This window comes from Rhinopithecus bieti, unplaced genomic scaffold (genome assembly GCF_001698545.2).
Source record: "Rhinopithecus bieti isolate Rb0 unplaced genomic scaffold, ASM169854v2 scaffold_14215, whole genome shotgun sequence".
Taxonomy (NCBI): domain Eukaryota; kingdom Metazoa; phylum Chordata; class Mammalia; order Primates; family Cercopithecidae; genus Rhinopithecus; species Rhinopithecus bieti.
The window spans coordinates 2,118,008-2,127,334 of record NW_016808057.1 but is presented as its reverse complement, the minus strand read 5'-3'; the positions used below and the strand labels follow the sequence as shown (position 1 = coordinate 2,127,334).

General features: G+C 40.6%; 1 pseudogene; it reads right to left on the bottom strand.

Annotated features, from left to right (window-relative positions):
• Positions 1–7,707: 7,707 nt before the first annotated feature.
• Positions 7,708–8,116, bottom strand: LOC108537694 (60S ribosomal protein L28 pseudogene; annotated as a pseudogene).
• Positions 8,117–9,327: the final 1,211 nt, after the last annotated feature.

Sequence of the window (9,327 nt, the reverse complement as noted above, 5' to 3'; positions counted from 1 at the left end):
TTTTTTTGAGACGGTGTCTTGCTCTGTTGCCAGGCTAGAGTACTGTGGCATGATCTTAGCTCACTGCGACCTCTGCCTCCCAGTTTTGAACCTGCGATTTTCCTGCCTCAGCCTCCTGAGTAGCTGGGACTACAGGCGCGTGCCACCACACCTGGCTAATTTTTGTATTTTTAATAGAGACGGGGTTTCACCATATTGGTCAGGCTGGTCTCAAACTCCTGACCTCGTGATCCACCCGCCTCGGCCTCCCAAAGTTCTGGGATCACAGGCATGAGCCACCGCGCCTGGCCAACCCGTTTTAATGCTAAGCTGGGTGAGTAAGTGAATAGTTGTGAAGAAGTAAGATTGGGTCAAAAAGTATGATCTAATAGCAATAAACTTGGGAGCAGGGAACTTAGCAACACCTGCTTCAGATTCTTTTCTATGTCTCTATGCCTTCGGAGATAAAAGTGTTCCTTTCCTTTATGTGTAGGCAGGGAACCTCTGACGTGAGTATCTTAATGACCTGCTTCCTGGAAAGGTTAGAAAATCCTTCCTATGTTTTAGGACCTGCATCAGAAGAGAAGGGTGGGAGAAGGTCTGAGATACTTTCTTGCTTCTACTATTTTCTCAAATTCTTTCAGTTTAAAATATTTAATATGCCAAGGCACCATATCTTGGGTGTAATGTGTCTTGAACCCTAGCAATGTACTCTTAGAAGCTTCTATAAGTTTTATTGGCTTTCTCTTCCCACAAGCAAATGATTATTTTATTTTCTTTATATATTTTGCCCAGCTACCAGAAGCGGTTTCAAAAAAAAAAATCTGACATTGATTTATTTTCTTCGTCCCTCAGGTTAAAACAATGAAAAGAAAGCAACTATTCTGTTGGACTAAACAATTTATTTGAAACTTGGACTTCACAAAGACTCAAGTAGCATTCTTTCATTTGTTTCATGGTGTTAGTTGGCTTAACCTTTTTTGACTTGTCCAAGCACAGTGAATTCACTGCCCACGGGGAGTTTGCTGACCATCTGCTCTCTGTCATGCACAAAAGCCATAGGGCCTTTCTTCCTTTCCTGGTGTCCGTAGTTCCAGAAGGATTTAGTCAAGATAAAATTGCCTCTCATCTTGAGTTGATATAAATACAATTTTTTTTTCTTTTTTTTTAACCTATCATGAAGTTCATAGCTTAGGCCCTAATAACAAAAGACAGATTTCACAAGAGAAAAGCATACATGTTTATTTAATATAAGTTTTATGTGACATGAGAGCATTCATAAAGAAATGAAGGCCCAAAGAAATAGACAAACTTGGGGATTTTTATGCTGAAGTTTGATTAAGTGTGATTGGAGGACAAAAGGGCATGATCTAATGGTAACAAAATTAAGAATTAAGGGGAATTAAGCAAGGTCTATTTGTTCATATTCTTCTCTGTGTCCCTGTGTCCTCAGAGGCAAGGATGGTCCTTTTCTGTGTTTGAAAGGATATTTTTTGAATGAGGGTCTCATGCCCCACTGCATGGAAGAAGAGTGAGGGGAAGGGGAGAATGGCTTTTCTGCTTCTGCTGTTTTCTTAAATATCATGATGCCATATTTGGGCGGCAGCATGTCCTGAACCCCATTATCTTGTTTCTTTCAAAAGTAATTCCAGACTAGTATCTTGGAGGGTTATAAAGCTTCACTAAACAGAATGTCTGTTATACCCTGACCCTCTGGAGCCCTTCTTTCCTCCATCTGCATTATCAGTCTCTGGGGATTCTCACAATCATCCTAGAACCTCCAAAGAGTTCTCCACTTTTCTTTTTCACATTTCATTTTAGTTGCTGAGCTAAGCCTGAATTGGCATTTCCATAAATTCCCCTTTCATAGCTATAAATAATTGTATTTCCTTTAGTCCAGTCTATTTACAATGTTGTGGTTTTAAAAAAATAAGTTAAAATTTAAAAAGACTTCAATTTGGGCTTTCAACTTATCATTTTATGTATTTTCGATTTTGTGGAGGGAGGGAAGTGTAGAAGAGAGGAAAATAAAGTCAAAGTATAAAACCGCAGGAACAGTGTGTATGAGAGCATTTTCCACCATTATAATGGAACTAGAATACATATGCCCTGAAAAGTTAGAAAAAAAAAGACCACATTAGATTTCCAGTGGAGGCGGCAGCAGAGCTTTAGAAATAAAGCTTCTTTTTACTCCTACTCTTTATGGGCACGGGTTTAAAATGGTATTTTTATTAACAAAGTAGTTCTATCAGGGAGGCATCTTTGGCATGCCAGTGTACCAGCTGATTCCACTCTATTTCTAGTCTTCCTTATCCTATTCTTCCCTATTTTTATTTCTCTAGTTCCCATTTTTTTCCTTTTGACCTTCCTGTCCCTGCAATGTGCACATTGGTCCTTAGCCCTTGGTGAACCAAACTCTTAACAGTTTCATGACTCTAAAACCACATCAAGAAAATCACAAAAGATTCCTTAAAGGATCAGGAAGTGTTACTGTATCTATAAAGACCGCACATAGCTGAATTTCTAGGTCTCCTCAAATCTGAATTTCAACCTCAAAAAGCAGTTGAAGACGCCCTCTATTTGTTTAGTGCATTTATTAGATGGCTTGATGCAGGTCAAAGGGGGTGTGATTCTATTTTGAAAGTATCTCAGGTGATTTTGGTTCACACCCAGGCCCCCACTGACATTTTTTCCTAGATATCTGTTGAAAAATCGGAAATTACAATGAAATGCTGTATTCCACATGAAGTGAATGTAGGGGAGTGAAAATATCTTTTCCTCACCCATTGCTAGGTTCATGGCTAAGGCCCCTATAACAAAAGATGGACTAACAAGAAAAAAAAAAATAAATTTATTTGAGTTTTATGTGACATGAGAGCCTTCATAAGGTAATGGAGACCTGAAGAAACAGGTAAACCTGTGTATTTTTTATGCTAGATTTAATAAGTAGATAGTTGTGGAGAAGTATGATTGGATGAAAAAGTATGATCTGATGACGATAATAAACTGGGGAGACTTAGCGTCTTCAGAGATAAGGATGTTCCTTTCCTCCAGGTGTAGGAGGCAGCCTCTCACATGTGGGTTTTATGTTCTGCTTCAGGGGAAGGTCAAAAAATCCTTTCTAGGTTTTTTAACCTTCCTTCCTTCAGGAAGGAAGGGTGGGAGAAGGTCAGATAGGCCTTCCCGCTTCTGCCATCTTCTCACATTCCTTCAGGTTAAAATACTTAGTATGCAAGATGCCATATTTTGGGAGAGTGGTTTCTGAACCCCATCAAAGTTATTTTCATTGCAGGAAAAAAAAAAAAAAAAACTGCTTCAATGGGAAACTATGCTTCATCTGGTACAGTACAACCTTCCTGTTATCTGATTCTAGCCTTTCATTGTCTTTGAGTTATTTTACAACTCTGTATCTTGTAGGTAACTGATAGACATGCACATTCTGCCCTGTCTAATATAGGTTCAATTGACTTCCCTCCCCTACCCCTGGAAAAACTGGTTTTATTCAATTTGCATGCTAATTTCAATATTCCTGATTTTTAAATATGTCTCTTCACATTCTCTGAAACCAGTTATAATATCTTCTGCATTCCGTCTTTGATTAATGGCTAGAATCAAATCTTTAATGTGTTCATTTTTATATCTGTATGAGGGTAGTGATTTCACCCTTCTTTTGAAAATTATCTTGTAGTGTCATTCTCCCTAGCCTTTATTCATCATTATCTTCCTAACTCTGATAGTTCTTTTTATTTTTAGAGAGGGTGATTATGGTTCTTGAGTTCAGCATTTGATGAGCATAAATATTTTTACAGGCATGATGGGCCACAACATTTAGAATTGGGATGTCCCAGAAAATCTGCACAACAATATTTCTCATGGAACTATAGAGATGGAAAAGGTCTTAAGTTCATCTCGTCTCCTTCATTCCAGGAACAAGACTAATAAAAATCCAGAGAAATGGAGAATTTTTTCAAGATTGCAGAGATTTTTAGTAGTAACAGAATTGTGTATGAACCTGTTGGGGCTCAGAACATGATACTCCAAAGTATGGTGCTTTGGCATGCTGACTACTTTGAACTAAAGGAGATGGAAAGGCCTCAGAAGCAAGGTCTCTCTGAGCTTCTCCTGCTCCCCTGGGAGTCCCTCACTTCTTTTTAGTGAGCGATAGAAACCAGAATTCTTCTCCCACAAAGTAAGCCATAAAACTTAGAATGGTCACTCTCTCTCTTCTCCCTTGAAGACTGCCATTCCATAAGGGTCCTGTCCCATACCTGGGAGGAAGAAATGTTACACAGAGAGGCCAAAAAGAATCTAAACAGACAGGCCTTGCTGGGCTCCTACCATTCCCAGTCTATTACCATTAGATCATACTCTTTGGCACAATCACATTTCCATATGCCTGTCCAGTCTTCATTAATCTCTTTCGTTATAGGAGTGCCTCTTACAATGGACGAGGAAAGTTATTATACCTTTTCTCCTTTGCAAACCCAAGTCTGGCTAATTCCGGATTCCAGGGTCTTTTTAACTGCAGTAAACTCTTTCTAAAGTGGGGCTAATAATATGAACCTGAAAATTAATGTAACAGTTAAATGACGTTTGAATCTGAAGAACCTAACTCCACGCCTTACTCATAGCAGAGGCCTCTGGTGTTCTCTCTCAATGAATACAATGAAATGAGAAAGCAAATGGCACCATTTCTGTGTCTGCTTGGTCAGCCAGTCTCATTAACTCATAGGCACACTTCACATCTCATTGACGTTTCCCAGAATGATTAGGCACATAATAAATGCTCGATAAAATTTTGTTGAATAGAATTGATTTGAGCAGAATGAGCAGTTATGTGAAGGAACCACAGCTGATTTTAAACAAAGACTCTTTCAACTCTAGAGCTTGAAGGGAGAGCATGTTCTCATTGTGAATTGTACCCTAATCCTTACATCAACCATAAATTCTAAAAATAATCAAACTAGATTTTTTAGTGAATGATTTATCATCTAGAGTAATTGTGTTTTCTTTTAAATTTAAATGTAAGTTTTTTCTTTTTTTAGAGACAGGGTCCTGCTCTGTCTTCCAGGCTGGAGTTCAGTGGTACAAGCATAATTCATTGTGGCCTGCAACTCCTGGGCTCAAGCAATCCTCCTGCCTCAGCCTCCCAAGTAGCTAGGACTACACCACCTCACCTGGCTAATTTTTATATTTTTTTGTAGAGAAGGAGTCTTGCTTTGTTGCTCATGCTGGTCTTGAACTCTTGGTTTCAAGTGATCTTCCCACCTGGGGCTCCCAGTGTGTGGGGATTTCAGGCTTGAGCCATCACCCACCCAGCTGCAATTGTTGTAACCAGATATCCCGACCTACTTTCTGCTGAAAATCACCCTACATTCCTCTTTACATAGAAATATTATCACAAATCCCTTTGAATGAGCGACTGCCTATTTTAGGAAACCAGTGACTGTACTTATATTGGTTACGGCTTCCTTCCTCAGCAAATATTCCCAGGTCGATCTTCAGTTCAGGCAGATGACGCTGGGCAGTATTTGCAAAGGCACTCTATAGTATAGATGCCTGAGAGCTCTTCAGGCTGTGTGCTAACAATATTTTGATATACTCTGTTTTTCTCCCCCCTAGCTGTTTCCTTTACTGCCTGAGCTGTTTGGTCATGTCTGAACTGCTGCTGATGAAGCCTTTTCTGGCAGGTTGCCCGGGGAGCAGCTCTCCTGTAGATTCCGCCTCTCCCCAGGAGTTGCCTGCCTTCAGTATAATGGGCAACATTGAAAGCAGCAAGGCGTTCGGTCGACAAGGTCAGAGTGCCTTTCATTCCTGCAATAATCAACCAGTGTAGCTCTTCCTCAGACCTGGGGAGAGAGAAGATAGAGGTCAAAAGAGCAATTACATTTCACATTGACTCCAGAAAAGGCTTGGATCACAAGACTGAAAAGAAAAACGGATTCTAGCTTCATTCTTATCCATTCCTTTTCTGGTCATTTTTGTTATTAACACTGCCCTGAAACTATAACAAGTTTTAGCTTGATGACGTGAAAAACGCATTTTCCGCCTGCAGATGAGATCTTTCTTCTTAGACATTTAGCACTGTCAGCATATTGCAAAAGAATGCAAATGAGCTGCAGGATCTATAACCAGAGACAGTAAGCAAAGGCCATTAATTATGTTTTTAAAAAATGTTAACCCTAGCAGACTGTATAACAAGCAATTGTGCTAATTTCAATCTGTAATCAGTCCCTACATTAGCATAACTTTATTTATTTAGCATTAAGGCAACAATTTAGAGAATATAATTTAGTTGGAAATGTCAGTAATTTTGCAGTGGCAGATTGTTGTTACAGAGCTACCTCTATTTGACCTTACAGCTGCCAGGACTAATTACTTTAATTGCATTAATTGCACTGACCATTCTGGTGTTTAATGTAGTTGCTGTTCCTCTTTAACCATTGAGCAGATCAGCCTGGCTGAATTCTCAGTAAAATGGGCCAATGCTCCTTTCTAAATCTTGCTCCTTTCTAAATCTCCTTTGATTCTTTTCTGCATTTTGAGAGCCCAGATAATTCACAGATTACCAGTGTTCTCACTGAGATCATGAATTCTGAGGAGAGCTCTTGAAGGAAATAAAAATCTGTACTATATTACTGTATTTACTAATGGATTCTTATTGCTCACTGCTGACTCGATTAAAGTACAATTAGTTCACTAATGACAAAGAAACGTGTAAGAAATGTTTGTGACAGTTTTGACAGTAGATTAAAACTCCTTGATTTCACATTTTGGAATGAATTCCTATGAATAAGTCTGTATTCTTATTTCTGCCTTATCGACTGAACCTATAGCTTTCCCTAGGATTGGACTCAACGCAAATTGAAATACACAGCAATGTCCTAATTTAAGATCTATGGCCTTGGGAATCTATAAAATAGATACTTCCTCCTGACAAGGAATGTTTCACAGGACATTTAATAAATACTTTACTACCAGTGATACATCTATTAGTCAAAATGAAGAGCACTTGAAATACCCCCACCCCCCTTTTTTTTGAGACGGAGTTTTGTTCTTGTTGCCCAGGCTGGAGTGCAATGGCACGATCTTGGCTTACCACAACCTCCGCCTCCCGGGTTCGAGCGATTCTCCTGCCTCAGCCTCTCAAGTAGCTGAGATTACAGGCATGCGCCACCATGTCCGGCTAAATTTGTATTTTTAGTAGAGACGGGGTTTCTCCATGTTGATTAGGCTGGTCTCAAACTCCCGACCTCAGGTGATCCGCCTGCCTCGGTCTTCCAAAGTGCTAAGATTAACGGCATGAACCACCGCGCCCATCCTGAAATATGCATTTCTCATCCTCAGTAGGCTGAGGTAGGAGGATTACTTGAGTTCAGGAGGTCCAAGTTACAGTGAGCTATGATCATGCACTCAAAACTGGGCAACAGAGCGAGACCCTGTCACTATATATATATATATATATACACACACACACACACACACACACACACATATATATATACACACATATGTACGTATATACTCCGAAAGTCAGAAAAACTAGACTCAGCCAGTTCCTCTGTCTACTGAAAGCAGGCAGCAGCTCCTCCTTGCTTCTTTCAGATGATCCTCTAATCTCTGGTTAAACATTTTAACTTTTTTATTTTTTATTTTATTTTATTTTATTTTATTATTATAATTTTTTTTGAGAAAGCCAGCTGACTTTTATTGCTTTGGGGCGCGGCCTCAGGAGCTCTTGGTGGGGCGGATCCGCTTCCTCTTCACCATTACAGGCTTCTGGCTGTGCAGGACGCTGGCCCCGGGGATGGCAGCCATGCGCAGGTCAGGGCATACTTGTTCTTGAGTATCATGTGTCCGATGCTGCTGAGCGTGGCGCAAGCATTCTTGTTGATGATAGCCGCACATAGGAGGTGGCAGGCTTCCGCTGGCTGGATCTCCGCTTCATGACCAGTACCACACCTCTGCAGTCGGCTGCCGGCTCCACGCCCACAGTCTTGCAGTGAATCAGCCCGTGGTGGCGGAAGGAGTTGCAGGCCTTCAGGTTATTGGGCCCTGTGCTGCAGGTCTACTTACTCCTCTTGAGCAGGAAACTGGAGCAGTTCCGCACGACCATCCATTGCAGCTGCGCAGACATGGCGGCGGCTCCTCTCGCAGCGGCCTCAGGGGCTATTTAAAAGGTAACCCTGATTACTTTGTTCAACGATTTGAATTGCGAAATATTCTTTAATATAGCAATATATACCTATCTGTTTTATTATAACTATTATTCACTGGGTAATAATATTAATGATAACCAACATGCATTGAGTGACTGCTATGTTCCAGGCACTGTTTTAGGCAGGTGATGCGTATTAATTCATTTCATCCTCCCAACAATTCTATGCAATTATTATTATTAATGTTATTATACAGAAAAGGTAATGTAATTCATAGTAGGGCCGGAATTTTAACCCTCATATTTGGGTCTAGAGCTTCTGAGCTTGACCTTGACGCTAGATTGCCTCAGAATTGGATGACATTCTTCCTCTAAGGCTACATGGAATTGATAACCAGATTTCCGGCTGTGTCAGTTAACTCCTAGCTAGCCATCTTTGATTCCTCATCTGGCAGAGTTCAGTTTGGCAACATTTTTCTTTAAAGTGAGGCACCCTGGTCTGAATACAGTTTTCACACTCCAAACATGTGGAGTATTTCTTCAGGCTAAGCTCTACTGGTCTGGAAGTTCTCCGCCCATATGTCACTTCCTTCTCATGACCACCACCCCAGTCGGCCTTAGGAAGCCTCAGCACGGGCTCTGGTGGTACCACAAGGCTTTCTTTACTGGCATTAACACCCTGAAATTAAAGAATTAATCCAGATTCCCTGCCTTTCACAGGGAGAGGAGGGGTGGCTCTGTCCACAGTTTTCAACAGTTTCACTGTTAACTAATCAATCCCACACAAAACAAAACAAAACAAATCCACGAAACTCTTGATTCCTTCAGATTTCAACTCTATATTCAGATTACATGGTATCCCCAGAATGAGGAGGCAAATGAATGGCTCTATATGTGTGTGTTTTTTTGTTTTGTTTTGTTTTTAATTCCTCTCTGGATCCTCATCAGGTGTGGAGCGCTCATTGGAGACTTTCTGACAGGTAGTAAACCCTTCAGACATAGTGTTTATCCTTTCCTCTAAGGCCCCTTTATAGCCAGCTATTTCCCCGGAAATAACCTGTGACTGATGAACCGGGATTCTCACTATGTCTCCAACACAGCCCCACTTTCTGTCTCCATGAATAGACTCATGTGGTTGCTCTCCCCTTCCCCATCCTGTTTGCTTTCTGCTTCCACAAAAGATGTGTGGA